At 44.2% G+C, this 14,289-nt stretch overlaps 1 protein-coding gene across 8 annotated transcripts in view; it reads left to right on the plus strand.

Annotated features, from left to right (window-relative positions):
• The first annotated feature begins 1,058 nt into the window (after positions 1-1,058).
• Positions 1,059-14,289, plus strand: part of Tmem50b (transmembrane protein 50B) — a 55,857-nt gene continuing 42,626 nt past the window's right edge. For 6 of the 8 annotated variants that reach the window (XM_021256197.2, XM_021256194.2, XM_004842311.4 and 3 more), the window contains exon 1: positions 1,059-1,198. The gene's annotated coding sequence lies outside the window, so the exon portion shown is untranslated. Of the gene's footprint in view, positions 1,199-7,627; positions 7,762-14,289 lie in introns of all 8 variants that reach the window. The other 2 variants (XM_087212769.1, XM_087212768.1) reach the window with 1 other exon arrangement.

A 14,289-nucleotide genomic window follows, 5' to 3' on the forward strand; every position in this document is an offset into this window, starting at 1 on the left:
AACTGGCCAAGATGCTGGAGAGGTGGAAGCCAGGCAGAGCCATCTCCTGGTGGTTCACCTGTCACCGCTCACCCTGTGGTCATGGGAGACCTTGTCGAGGCCATATTTTTAAAGGAGATAAGTAGAAAGACATATGGCTTTGAGAGAGTTGAAATCAGGGTGGAGAGATGGAAAATGAATTGTCAGGCCAGATCAAAGGACTAGTTGTGTTACGTTGATAACCTCAGGAACCAGTACTAGTTAAATATTCTTTTTGGTACTGGGGATCGAACTCAGGACCTTGTACTTTCGAGGCAGGCAGCGGTGCCACTGAGCTAAATCCCTGGCCCCAAAATATTCTTGAATGAGTTAACTCCACCTTTTTAGGACTTCATTTCTTTTTATTATTTTTATTTATTTATTTTTTTAGACAGGATCTCGCTATATTGTCCAGGCTGGCTTTGAACTCACTATGTAGCCCAGGCTGGCCTCGAACTCGCGGCGATCACCCTGCCTCAGCCTCCTGAGTGCTGAGATTACAGGCGTGCGCCATTTGTACAGCAGGAATTACAGAAAGGTATCGCTAAAGACCCCGGGTTTCTGAGATCCTTCTTGGAGCACTACGTGCCCTATTCCAAGCAGCTCGCTACCCGGCCAATAGGCAAAGGAGACCGTGTCCTACAGTAGGCGTGGGCTGCCCCGCGCGCATGAGCTCACAGATTCTGCACGTGAAGTCCGCGTGCAAAAAGACAGCGGTGTGAGTTCGAAGGCGGCAACTGCCGGATGATGACAACGGCCTCCGCAGGAGCAATCTGGAAGACTCGATCTCGGGACCACCGACCCCGGGGCCGAAGAGTCCAGGCGTCCCCACCCGCCCCTCAGGAGTCCCACCCCCAGCCACTTACTTCACGGCGATTGGTCGCTGAGGAGCGCACGGCGTCGAGCCTAGCTCCGCAACGCCTTAGCCCCGCCTCCTGGCCTCCAGCCTCTCCTCTTAGAAACCTGCAACGCCCCCGACAGGCCACTTGCTGCGCGATGATTGGTCGTTGCCGTTCGCCCGGTATCTCGCCCCGCCCCACCAGCAACCTCGTCTGGAGCCCGACGCCTGCTCGTGGCTCCCGGGCCTGAGGGGGAGCCGGAGGACGCCAGCTGGGTCACGGCTCAGCCTCCTCCTCCTGCCTGCTGCGCCAGGGGTCGGCGTGGGCGTCGGAGTACCCGGGTGAGTGCGGTCGGCGGGCCTGGGGGGCGTGAGGAGCCTGGCGCCCGACGCCCGGGCGCGGAAAGGGACCCCCACGGGCCCGCTCCGGCCTGCGCGGGGCTGCGGCGCGGCTCGGCCCGGGATTCCCGGCCCCCGGCGCCCCGCGGTGACCGCGGCCCTGACCCCCACCCGCTGGGCGGGCTGCGCCTGCCTCACCCTCGGCCCGGGTCGCTTTCCTGAAAGCCCAGAGCGGTTTCAAGGGGTGACGGGCGGGGAGAGGGCGAACCCCATGGCCCTTCCTCGGCCCCCCGAGCGCTCCGAGCCATTGCTGGGAATCCGCGCATTCGGTGGACTTTTCTGCCTCCGTCGAGCACAGATGGGGGAAGTGGGAGGAAACGGACCAGAGTCTTCGGGGGATAAATCATGAGTGTGGAGCGTCCTTTACCACGAGGGCCAGCTCGGTATCGTCTCCGAGTGTCCCTGGAGCAGAGACGTGGTGGATAAGGCCAGCTCGGTGTTCAGGCAAGAAGTGGGCTTCCGAGGGAACCTGGTGGTAAATCTGCGACCTTTCCGAAGCCCGGCAGCGAAGCCGGGCAGCGTGCTGGGCTGCTCGCTTCCCGCTGTGTCCCCCTGAATCCTGCTGGTATTATAAATCCCTTTTCTTGGCAGTTCCAGAGGCTTTCACTCCCAGGCTCGTCATCTTCCTTTTCCCTCATCTCCAGGCTCCTCTTTCCCACCTGCTTAAGTTTCTAAGTGAGAGCGCGCCTCAAAACATAGTAACCAAGAGTGGTGTTCAAGGCTCCCTGTCTGAAGGTGGAAACCATAAGTTCCTTTGGATATTGATGCCTTGGGAAAAGCAGGTTTAGCTGGAGCTATACCTCCCTAGCTGATCTTTTCTGAATTCATCTCTGAATGGGTCTCATTTTATCCTTCTTTGCCTTTTCAAACGATAGAACGCTGAGGTGTGAAACAATCGAAACATTGCAGAAGAATAGCAGGTAAAATATTCAAACAGGGCGAAAGAGTATCAAATAAAAAGAATTCCTTGTTTTCATCGCTCTTCAGCTTTAATACCTCTAGTTCCGTTCCAGAGGAGAAGAGCATAGTATATGATTTGGCGACTGATATAAGTCTTTTATCATGTTATTTTTGACCATTTCTGAGTTTTAGCCATTAAGAGCCTTGTGTGAAAAAACTTGGTGCTGCAGAATGTTTGAAGTAGATCCCGTATATTCTTCTTCTTCAATATAATTTTGTCTCAGAAGGACCCTTTTTATAACTTACAAGATTTTATAATTTAAAGGCAGCTGCTAAATATATGTGAATTACATACATTTCTTAGAATCTGTGTGTCCCTTTATACTGAGTCTAGATTTTGTTTGTTTGTTTGGGTTTTTTTGGTTTTTTTGGTACCAGGGATCAAACTCGGGTCCTTGCGCTTGCGAGGCAGGCATCAGAACCACTGAGCTAAATCCCCAGCCCTATACTGAGTCTACATCATAAAATCTGGAGTACTGTGTTAAATAATAGCAAATTTATTAACTTTGTTACTACCGAGTGGTGTTGCCTTTATTTCAGGAAGAGAAAATGTGAACAGACATATTTTGTGTTCATACTGTTCTGTAGCAATCTCCTTCAATGTCCGGTGATAACAAACACTTGTTCTTTATTTAAAAATACATTTCTTTCATTGCAAAATATTTTAACTACCAAAAAGTGTATAGAACATATATTAAAATATTTAAAAAATACTTTTGCACTGATCACTATTGCCCACTATGAGAGTAACAAAGAAGATGCATTTTTGTTTTGGTTTTTGTTTTGGTTTTTTTGGTACTGGGGATCAAACTCGGATCCTTGAGCTTTCGAGGCAGGCAGTGGAACCACTGAGCTAAATCCCCGGTCCGAAGAAGCATTTTTATTTCAGAGGAAGCCTTTATCCTGTTTTTTGTGATAGTCTTTCTTCTGCTTTTGGAATAAGCTTCCCACATTAAGCATAAATATGCATACATATATTTATACATTACACAAATATTTGCATATACATAGTCATAAGTGCATACATATACATCCCTATGTCCTAAATAATATAGTTTTGAATGAGTGTTAAAAGTCCCATACCAATAGCATGTTTCCAGGTTTTATTTAACTTACTAAGAATTAAAGAGCTAGTTTTAAGAGAATTAAAGGGATAGATACATAGTTCATAGGGAGAAAGAAATGTCTCAGTAAAAATGCTAAATTAGCTGGGTATGGTGACACATGCCTGTAATTTCATCTCTAGGAGGCTGAGGCAGGATGATTGCAAGTTTGAGCCTAGTCTGGGCAACTTGGTTCGACCCTGTCTCAAAACAGAAAATAAAAATGGATGGGGATGTAACTCACTGTGAAGAACCTGGGTTCAGTCCCTAGTACTGCCCCCTAAAAGAGATTGCTAAATTAGATAAAACAGGTTAATGTTCTACAGGACAACAGAAGCACAATATTTTGGGATTAATGTTCTCTACTAGGCTATAAAATACCTCATTAATTTGTGCAGTTAAGCCTTACAGGACTGTAAACTACCTGCATCTTTATTAATAGTGATTGCTCAAGTAAACTGGTAAGAAAATTGTGTCCCCCTCCCCTCCAGAATAGATAAGGTCCAAACAGGCTTATTACAAAATAGAAGAGCTTCTCAAATTTTGGAATAAATGCTTGTATTATAATAACTTCCAGTTTAACAGTGTAAGGGGAGGATACTTGTCACTGATAAAGGCTTCCAGCAAGAGAAGAGCTGAACAGAATGGCTTCAGCCTCCGTGACTGAACAGGGTCCTTTCTGGGGAAGGTGGGTGGTGTTGGGAGGGAGTTCTAGTTGATGGGGTTCATGTCGGGCATGTGGAGGGCCATGTACTGGAAGGACAGCAGGGATTGGGTCCGGGAGCCGCTTACTCCACATTCCTGCTCCTTGGCTCACCTTTTCCTACCTGCAGTTACCAGGGAAGGTCAAAGCCAAACTCAGTGAGGAAAGTCCAGGGCTGCTGCTAATTGGAGGTGAGCTGGAGCTGTATCAGCAGAAGCTCAAGATAAGGCAGCCCTGCACAGTACACATGGGGATCTGAGCCCTGTTGTGGTGGCAGTTCTCACCTCAACCAGGGCTGGACCACAGTTGAACACAGTGCTTCAGGCTAGCCTGGCTGGCCTCCGCTTAGGTGGCTGCTGCCTCTCAGCGCTCCTGTTGGGACGTCCCTGTATCCTGTACCCTTTTGTATTGATTTTACTCTCTGTAGTGGAACTCAGACTCCAGTAGTGTCTAGGATGAGTTACCCTTTTTGGAGCCCTTTCATGTCTGAATGTGTTTTAATTCTGTCCTCATGCTTGACCGATGTTTTGGCTGATGTCATAGTTGGAAGTGCTTTTCCTTCAGAGTTTTGAAGCTGTTGCACCATTGTCATCTTGCTTCCTGTGTTGCTGTTGAGAATTCCCAGCCATTAAGGCTCCTTAATCCTTTGTAGATACATTTTTCACCTCTCTGTGAGCTTATAGATTTGACACTTTGGTTTCAGTGTTTTTTACATTTCAAATGATGTATGGATCTGTTTTCATTCATTAAATGAAGTATTCACTGGGCCCTTTAAATTTTCAAAATACAAGAATATGTTTTCGGGGGAAGCTTTCTTGAAATATCTTGTTATTTTCTCTGTAGTAAACACCATTTATTTTTTGTGATACTGGGGATTGAACACAGGGGCTTTGCACTGAGCTACATACTCAGCCCCTTTTTATTTTTCATTTTGAGACAAAGCCTTGCTAAGTTACTAAATTCCCCAGGCTCGGCTTGAACTTCGATCCTCCTGCCTCAGCCTCTCACACTGCTGGGATTATAGGTTTATGGTACCATATCCGACCATCTGTGAATCTTACACTGGTCTTCTAATTTCTTACCTGTTCGCTGTCTTTTTCTTGTTTTTTTCTTTCTCTACTTATTGCTATGTTTCCCAACCCTTCTCTGTGGATTAAAAAAAAATATTTCCACTGTCGCATTTTTAAATTCAAAGACTTTTTTCCGTCTCTCGCTATTTCTTAGGATGGCGTTATATTCTAGAGTTTTTTGTTTATTTTTGGTCTTTTGAGACAACTTCTTGAAATGTAGCTCAGACTGTCCCTGAACTCATCATGTAGCCCAGGCTGGCTTCAACTCTCAGTGATCCTCCTGCCTCAGCCTCCCAAGTGCTGGGATTACAGGTGTGCACCACAATGCCTGGCTTTTGTTCCAGTTGTTTTTTTTTGTTTTGTTTTGTTTTTTGGTAGCGGGATGGAACTTGGGACCTTGTGTTAGTGAGGCAGACATTGGCACCACTGAGCTAAATCCCCGGCCCACCTTTGTTCCAGTTTTTCGGAGGTTACAGTGATTTTAGGTTTTCTCTCTGAATAGTTTATATCAAACTGCTTATTTTTTCTCTGTGTGTGTCTTTCATGTTAAAAGTTTCCACAGATCTGTAGTAATTCACTGATTCTTTGCTAATAAATAAAATTGACTAAAAAGGTGATTGGCAGCTCTGTGGATGGAGGCTTTTCACTGTGTATTTCCCTGCACAATGATGTTGGCTGGGCCATCAGTTAGGGGACCCTGATAATCTGGTTTTTATACCTAGCCTCTTAAGCCTGTCGGGTTGTCCAGAGTTCTCTTGACTGGGAGGAAAGGACCTTGCTGTCAGTGTCCTGAGCCTAAAGAGAGACTGAGACTTCTTCGTTCAGCACAGTCCCATTTATTAAATTTTTAGTGTGGTCCATTATCTCCTGTATCTGGAATCCCCCAGCCCCGAACACAAGAACTAGGAAAACAAAGACAAATAAAACAAAAGCTCACAGACTTGTCGGGGTGTGGGAGTAGAAGCTGCTGATACCACAAAGAAAGAAGGAATCTCATGCCAGGATCTACCTGTTTTCTAACTGCTCCCTACTCTACCAGCTTCATCCTCAGCGTTCCCTGTTTCCAGCTTAGATTTTGGCTTTCTTGGATTTGCCAAGTCAGCCATTGCCCATCTGCTTTCCAGCTTTGAAACTTTTATTGCTCTTGTCTCCTCTTCCGGCTTTCCTAACATAAGAAGTTGCTGATTTTTTAAAACTCCCTTTACTGTTTTAGAAGGCTTTTGAGAGAGACCACAATGAGATGCTTATGTACGGTCTGCCATCTTCATCTAGAAACCATGCTGTGTTTCCTGACCTGGGAGACCTGGTAGTGCTGTCAGGAATAGAATGCCCGGAACGAAGCAGTAGCGTGTGGGAGCTCGAGGGACAGAACTGGATGCTCACATGTCCACCATGTCCTCATTCATTCTCACTTTGTGAGGGACACGTTACTCCCCAGCTTACACCCAGAAGACCACAGGCATGGGAAGCCTGAGGCTCGAGCAGTGGCCGGCACGGAGCTGGTCCAGGAAGACTGGCCTGGGTACATGTATCCCAGGGGGCACAGCTGGGAAGAGGCTGAGTGGGAGTGAGCCCGAGCCCAGGTCTCAGTTAACTCCGGCCTCCTGCTTTTGGCCACCGCTGGTAGCTGGTGCAGGAAGACGTTCGTGCCCTGATGTTCAAGGTGTCCACTTCCGTTGAGCCCTTTAGAAATGTTCTTACTATAGCTCTGTTCTGCTCTGACCTCACTGCCTTTGCTTTCCCAGTGCTGCTTGCCAGTAGAGCTCCCTTTTGCCTGTATGGATGGAAAGCTGTGAGCCTGGAGCCAGTTTTTCTGAACTGGAGAGTAGGTATTTACTGAGCAATGCTGGGCAATGCAGAGATGACTAAGCAGGGATCCTGGCAAGGTGGGAAAGGATGTCTTTGGGGAGGGAGTGGAATTTCGATACGGTTGGGTCAGCTCGTGGATGGAGTAGCAGTCATCTGCATTAATGTGCAACTCACGATAGTATGCTGCTCTAGTATATTCACCTTTTTATTACAAAACATTTTTAAACATTCAGGAAAGTGGAAAGAAGAGTAAATAAAACATTGTTAATATTTGACCACCTTTGGTTTATATTATTATTATGCTTAATCATTTAATAATATATTGCTGACATTGACATTTGTCACTAGACAGGGTCCGAGGACCTCAGATGAGATAAGGAACTTAACCCACCCTTCTTGTGTAGTAAGTATGCAGGTTTGCTGACTCCGGTAGCAGAAATAAAACTGAGGATTAGTTAGTAAAGAGGCACAGGAAGGGTTTTATTAGGCAGAATTAGAAATTACGCACCCAAAGAAATAGCGTGCAGGCCCTCGGGAGAGAAAGAGGCACCTTATTCCGTGGACATTGGAACATTTATGCTTCTCTTGAGGGCTGAAGACCCCGGGGAAAAGGTGGCCCACCCCCTGGAGGGTTCTGGCCCATAATAGCCGTGTGAGCCCAGTTTTTGTTTTAAGATGGATAATTTAAACATTTTCTGAATTCTCTCAACCTGTTCTTTTATCTTAGGGTCAGGTTCCTGCTCTTTCTCACTTAAACAAATTAATGGACTTTTTGTATTCCTGAAGAATTTTGGGTCTGGAAGGATTCATGTGTGATGGGTCATGAAGGAAAGCAGCCCGAATTTAACCAAGGGAATGCTGGTATGAATCGCCTTGGGTGACTTTGACTGGGTCCAGGAAGTTGTAGTCTTCTTAAAAGAACAGTTTTTAGTTATGATTTCCTTATCTCCTTTCTGCTTGTCTTATTTCTTCTATCCCACCTCAACTTGACCCCTAAATATATCACCAGACAAGTCTTAGTCTTTATTAGTCTTTTACTGGGCCTGTGATAGAGGTGGCAGAGGTGGCAGTCCTGATGACTTCTCAGTCACCTTGGAGTTATTCTTCCATTGTCTTGATGAACAGCACCTGCCTTCCAGGAGGTGATCCATGTTTATCTCCTTATCAAATGGTTACTTGGCTGTCCCTTTGTTCTGTCCCGAACAAGCTTTCTAATCTTGATAAGCTGAGATAATTTTCCAAATTTTCAAAGTTTTGCTTCTCTTTTGGTTAGCAATTCTATCTTTAAGTCATCTTTGTTATCTTAGCACACAGTTCAAGAGAAGCCAAGCCACACCTCCAGTGTGCTTAGAAATTTGCTTAGAAATTTCCTTAGCCAGATGCAAGTCTAGTTCCAGCTACTTAGAAGGCTGAGGCAGGAGGATCACTTGAGCTCAAGGTAGCCCAGACAACATAGCAAGACTCTTGTCTCCAGAGAAAACCAACCAACCAAACAAAAAAATCCCTAGCCAAACACCCATTTTTTTTTTTTTTTTTTAAGGCAGGGTCTCACTCTGTAGGTCAGCCTGGCCTTGAACTCACTATGTAGCCCAGGCTGGCTTCAAATTCGCAGATCCTCCTGCCTTAGCCTCCCTGAGTGCTGGGACTCCTAGACTGCATCTTGAAACCTCCAGCCTCTACTCGTTATACATTTCCAAAGCTGCTTCCACATTTTTAGGTGTTTGTTATAGGAGTATCCCCACTTCTTGGTGCCAGTTTTCTTTCTTAGTCCATTTGGGCTGCTGTATCACAATACCATTAAGTGAATAGCTGATACACAACAGAAATTATTTTTTCACTGTTCTGGAAGCTGGGAAGTCCAACATCGAGTTTCTGGCAGATTTGCTGTCTGGCAGAGGCAGCCTGTGTCGTAGATAAAGCCACCTAGTTGTGTCCTGACATGGTGGCAGGTGTGTGGGATCTGTTGGGCCTCTTTTTTTAAGGCACTGATTCCATTTATGAGGGCTCTACCCTCATGAGCTAATCACTCCTAAAAGCCCCGACTCCCTCCTCAGGTGGCATTAGGATTTTAACATTTGAATTTTGGGAGACACATACTTTCAGACTGTAGCAATTGATGTCCTAAAAAGCAGGTCATTCTCTTTACAGAACCACATTTCTACATCATCACAAATAGTTCTGTGATATCCTCCAAAGTCTGACCTGTGTTGAGATTTTCCTCATTGATCCAAGATTGCCTTAAGAAAAACAGTTTTGAACCAGGATGGGTTAAGTTCTACACATTTCACTGAGATTGCTAATAGTATGTTTTTGACATAGATAAAATGAATAATGAAATTCTTAAAGTTTCTACCTCATACTGCTCTTGAAAACTGCCTCATTACTGAAGAGATGCTGATGCAGAGTCTTAAAATGGAAGGAACCCTTGAGGCCATTTGGTTCAGTGACTACCGAACTTTATCATTAGTGAGAGGAATTTTCCAAATTTGGGAGTTTAGAAAATGGGGGAAATGGGAAGAAAGTGTTCACATGGGAAGGGGAACAAGGGAGGAGGGAAGGAGAAAGGAAGGGATAAGAAAAAAAAGTGAAAATAGAAGGAAAAAGGGAAGCAAAGCTTTTGTACATAGGGAGTGGGGAGGGAACTTGGGGGGGTGGGATAAAAGAAAATAAAATTTATTTTTAAAAAGGATCCTAGCCTTGCTCTTGACTTTCTCATCTTTAAGTATAGGTCCCAATTCCCTTACTTCCTCTCAGCTCCCCTCATGTGTATGAAGTTAACCTGGTCCATAGGCCTGTTTGGAACTAATTTAGTGTACCCTTCCAGAAAATGTCAGAGCCAGGAGAAGCATACTCATTTTTTTCTCCCTGGATTTTACTTAAGTTTCATTTGTCAGGTGTACACACCAAATACACTTAATTGCTGTGCAACATGATAGGCAGTTACTAAAGCAGACAAACAGAAAGCTTCCAGAAAACCACACATGAAAGCATTCAGCTAATAGGGCCTGAGGAAGTGACATCAGATACGTGTCCTGAAGTCTGAAATCAAAGTCTGCCTCTAGATAAGTGAAAGGGGTATTCCAAGGAAAAGGAGGTATTTGTGTGTGTGTGTGTGTGTGTGTGTGTGTATGTGTATAAAAAACATTAAATTTAGAAATACGTACTTATGAGCTGATCGTTTTGGTACACACCTATAATTCTAGCATTCAGGAGGTGCTAGAGTGCTGTCTGGCAGGAGGATCACTGCAAGTTTGAGGCCAGCCTGGGCCAAATATGAGTTCAAGGCCAGCCTAATCTACATAGAGAGACCTTTTCTTTTTTAAAAAAACCTGCCAGGCGTGGTAGCACATGCCTATGATCTCAGTACTTGGGAGGCTGAGGCAGGAGGATTGCTGTGAGTTTGAGGCCAGTTTGGGCTACATAGTGAATTCAAGGCCAGCCTGAACTACATAGTGAGACCCTGTCTCAAAACCCCAAATAATCAAAAATATACATTTATGTATATGAGACATTTAGCAGTTTACCTCAGAATTATCCAACAATTATTGCCTATCTTCTACCTTCTATTCTTTATGGCGGCAGTAGAGTATGCCAAAGTAGTGGGAGATAGGATGTTGTGTTAAGAGAAGGCAGTAAACATTGGACTTTGTAGGCTGTTCCAAGATTTGCATGAATGGCACGATCCAGTTTGAGGTTTAGAAAGTTCTGACAGCATATAGACTTGGGGAAGGAGGAGGGATAATTTGAGAAAATAATGTGTTTAAATATGTTGTCATAGCAAAATTTATTTTCTTTGTGAAAATAATGTTCTTTACTACCAGTTTTTATAAATGGTTAGTTTATCTATTTAAATTGACAAATCACAATTGTATAGTTATACAGTTGACTTTATTTTGTGATAGAATAATGAGATGAGTTGCATTTCACATTGTGAAAGCTTTAATAGTACATTTTTGAGTCCCTGTGTTAGGCTTTGTGACAACTGTAATGGAATTGGGCTGATCTTCCTGGGGGAGGCAGGTGTTAAATAATAGGATTAATAATTAAATGACAGGAAGAGTAGATCTTCTTGTGGAGTTAGGAGACCATGGATGTCAGCATCATGTTGCACTTGAATTATTTCAGTAGCCCCTTTACAAGTCTCCCTAGCTTTACACTTTTTTTCTTTTTTGAGGCAGGGTCTTGCCATGTACTTGAGGCGGGCCTTGAACTCATTATGTAGCCCAGGGTGGCCTCAGCCTCTCAGGTGCTAGGATTACAGGTGTGTGCCAGCACATCTGGCTGTCTTTCTCCTCTTATGCCTACAGCCTGTTCTCCCGACAGCAGCCAAAGGGATTCTTTAAATTAATCTGCTCAGAACTTTGTTACGGCTCCTTATTTTCAGTCAGTAAAAGCCAAAGTTCTCATAGTGGCCTGTGAGGCTCAGCAGTGATCTGTCCTTGTCCCGATACCTGGCTGATCTCGTTTTTTCTGCTTTCCCCTCAGTCCACCTCAGCCTCACTGAGCTCCCTGTCGGTCCATGAGTAGCCTGGCACTACCTTAATGCCTGTGCCCTGGCGGTTGTTTCCTGGCAGGTCTTGATGTGGCTAACTCTTCCCACCTTCAGGGCTTTGCTCAGTTGTCATCTGCTCAGCAGGGACTAGCCTGGCCACCAGCATCAAAGTTTAGCTGGCCATTCTGCCACCTGTAAGCCCAATTTCCTTTACTCTGCCCTGACACCCTCTCCCCTGTGGTACTTACCATCTTTTCACGTGTTATATAGGGTTTTTTTGGGGGGTACCGGGGATTGAACTCGGGACTTTGCACTTGCGAGGCAGGCGCCAGAACCACTGAGCTAAATCCCTGGCCCTGTATACTGTATTTTATTATGTTGTTGTCTTCTTTCTCCCACTTAAGCTCCACATAGCCAGTGCTTTTTATCTGTTATTGATGGATCCTAAGTGTGCAGAAAAGTGCCTGGCAGGAAGCAGACACTGAATAGTATTGAAAGAATGAATAAATGAAGGGAAGCTGATATTTGAGTTGAAAGCTGACAACTGTGCTAACATGTGAAGTATGAGTCAGGAGTTAATTAGGTGAGCCCGGGATGGAGAGAAATCAAAAAGAAGGTGCGTGGGTTTCAGGTGGGGTGATTTAGCAATTATGAGGTACTAAATGAGAAACCATTGTGACCATAAAGAGACAGGAATAATTTGTTATTATTGGGAAGTGGGTTCTGTAGAGTTTTGTCTTTATGTTAAAACAAATGAGAAGAGAATTACATGTTTTAAGCAGGCAGCAGATAACCAGATTTATACTGCTTTATAAACAGCAATTCTAGCTGTAAGAGGGAGAACATATTGAAGACGGCAGCCGAATTGGCTAGTTTGGGAGCTATTGTAATGGTACAGGTAGAGAAGACAGTATTCAGGTTGTAGTGGTGATGGGGAGAAGTCAGACTTGAGAGACATTTAGGAGGCTAAATTGGATGTGAGAGCAGAGAGGAAGAATACGGATGACACCCGACTTTCTGGCTTGTGTAAGTGGATGATTGGTGATTCGTTCACTGTTGTGAATCCCAGAACAGGATCAGGTTTGGAAGAGATGTGATCAGGCACAGTGGCTCATGTCTGTAATCCCAGCACTCAGGAGGCTGAGGCAGAAGGATCGCTGAGAGTTGAAGGCCAGCCTGGGGTACGTAGTGGGTTCAAGGCCAGCCTGAGCTACAAAGCAGTGAGACCCTGTCTCAAAACAAACAAAAAAAAAGAGATGCAAACTCAGGTTCAGACATGTTGATTTTAAGGTGATTTTGAGACAGATGATCTCTAAGAGGTAGTTGGATGTGTGAATTTGGGACTGGAATGTTTAAATCTAAGTCTACTTCACTGAGAAGCAGTGGAGGGGAGGATTCACCAAATAATCTACATTAAAAGTTAACTAGGATATGAATGGGGAAAGTTACTAAGTTGTAAAATTAAAGTCTTTTCCACATTCCCTTTTACTTTAGTTTCAGATTTAAATCTTTTACCCAACGTGGAGGTGCTTACTAAGTTTTATTCTTGTTTTATGTGGTTTACAATTCAGAAGACAAATAAGCATTCCCTGAGTTTAAATAAGTAAAATGTCTTTTCCTGAAGCACTTAGATTTCTGAATAATTCATATTGCTGAATTTTAAGACCCATAAAACATTCACTGTGAGTGCTTAGAAACCTGGTTTATGACTAACTCAAGAAGAAAACTATTTTTCAAACTCCTTTGGCAAGGTTTAATTCACCATTAATCATCAAGGTAATTGCAGACTTCATTGGCCTGCTTTCTCCTCTTTCCAAATACTCAGTGTCCTCTGAATCAGGGCTGTTTATCTTCTTATTCTTGCTCTTCTGTCTTCACCACAGCCTGAGAATAACTTTCTCCCCACAAACTCTGAAATGAGAGAAATGCTGCAAAACTGTGGATCATGGTGAGCAGCAATAGTATCATGGGCATAAGCACAGACTTTGGAATTGGATGTGAACTGGTTTTCCTATGTGCTAGCTATGTGACCTTGGCAAGTTAACCTTTTCAGTAACGTGATCATAATAGCAACTCTTTTAGCATGTTTGTGAAGATTGAAAGGAATGGTTTCTGTAAAGAATGAGAGTTGGAGTAGTCTGTGAAGAGTCTAGCATCTCTAAGTAACCTATGATAGCTAGTACTGGCAGTAGCAGTAGTAATGGGGAAGATCTGGAGTCTATTTTTATTTTGTCTGATTCAGTTTTTGCTCTGGCGAGCAAAATCTGTATTGAATGATGTTTATGTTTTATTTTGTGTTTTGTTAAGCTGCTGTTTTTTGCAACAGATTTTTAAGTGATAGACATTATAATTAAATTATTTTTTGCAGCACTGGGCTTGAACTCAGGGCTTTTGCACCGAGCTACCATACATATCCAGCCCTTTAAAAAAATTTTTTTATTTTAGACAGGATATCACTAAGTTACTAGGTTGCCTAGGCCGCTGTTGAATTTGTGATGCTCCTGCCTGAGTTCCTCAGAGTGCTGGGATTACAGGTGTGTGTCACATGCTCAGCTCAGGATACAATTTTAAAAATTAACTGATTTCTGTACTCACATGTGGATCCCTGGATGATGAAGGCTAAGTTCCATCAATCTGTATTTTCTCCCCAGTGCCTTGCTCCCAGGATGCCTTCTGTAAATATTGACAACATGCTCCAGGGAAGTTTTGTGTTGATTTGCGTTGATGCAGATGTAGGTCTGCTCTGCTGCCAGATGCACAGTTATCCAAGGGGGACCGCAAATAGAGATGGACACTGATTTTGTACTCAGGCCTCTTCCACATTTACTCCTTGAGATACCTTAGCTGCCCTCATGACTTCAGGTGGCACTTTGTTACTGAGAATCTTTAATATATGT

Source organism: Heterocephalus glaber, unplaced genomic scaffold (genome assembly GCF_053883595.1).
Source record: "Heterocephalus glaber isolate CG9 unplaced genomic scaffold, H.glaber_assembly_v1.0 deba00000122, whole genome shotgun sequence".
Taxonomy (NCBI): Eukaryota; Metazoa; Chordata; class Mammalia; order Rodentia; family Bathyergidae; genus Heterocephalus; species Heterocephalus glaber.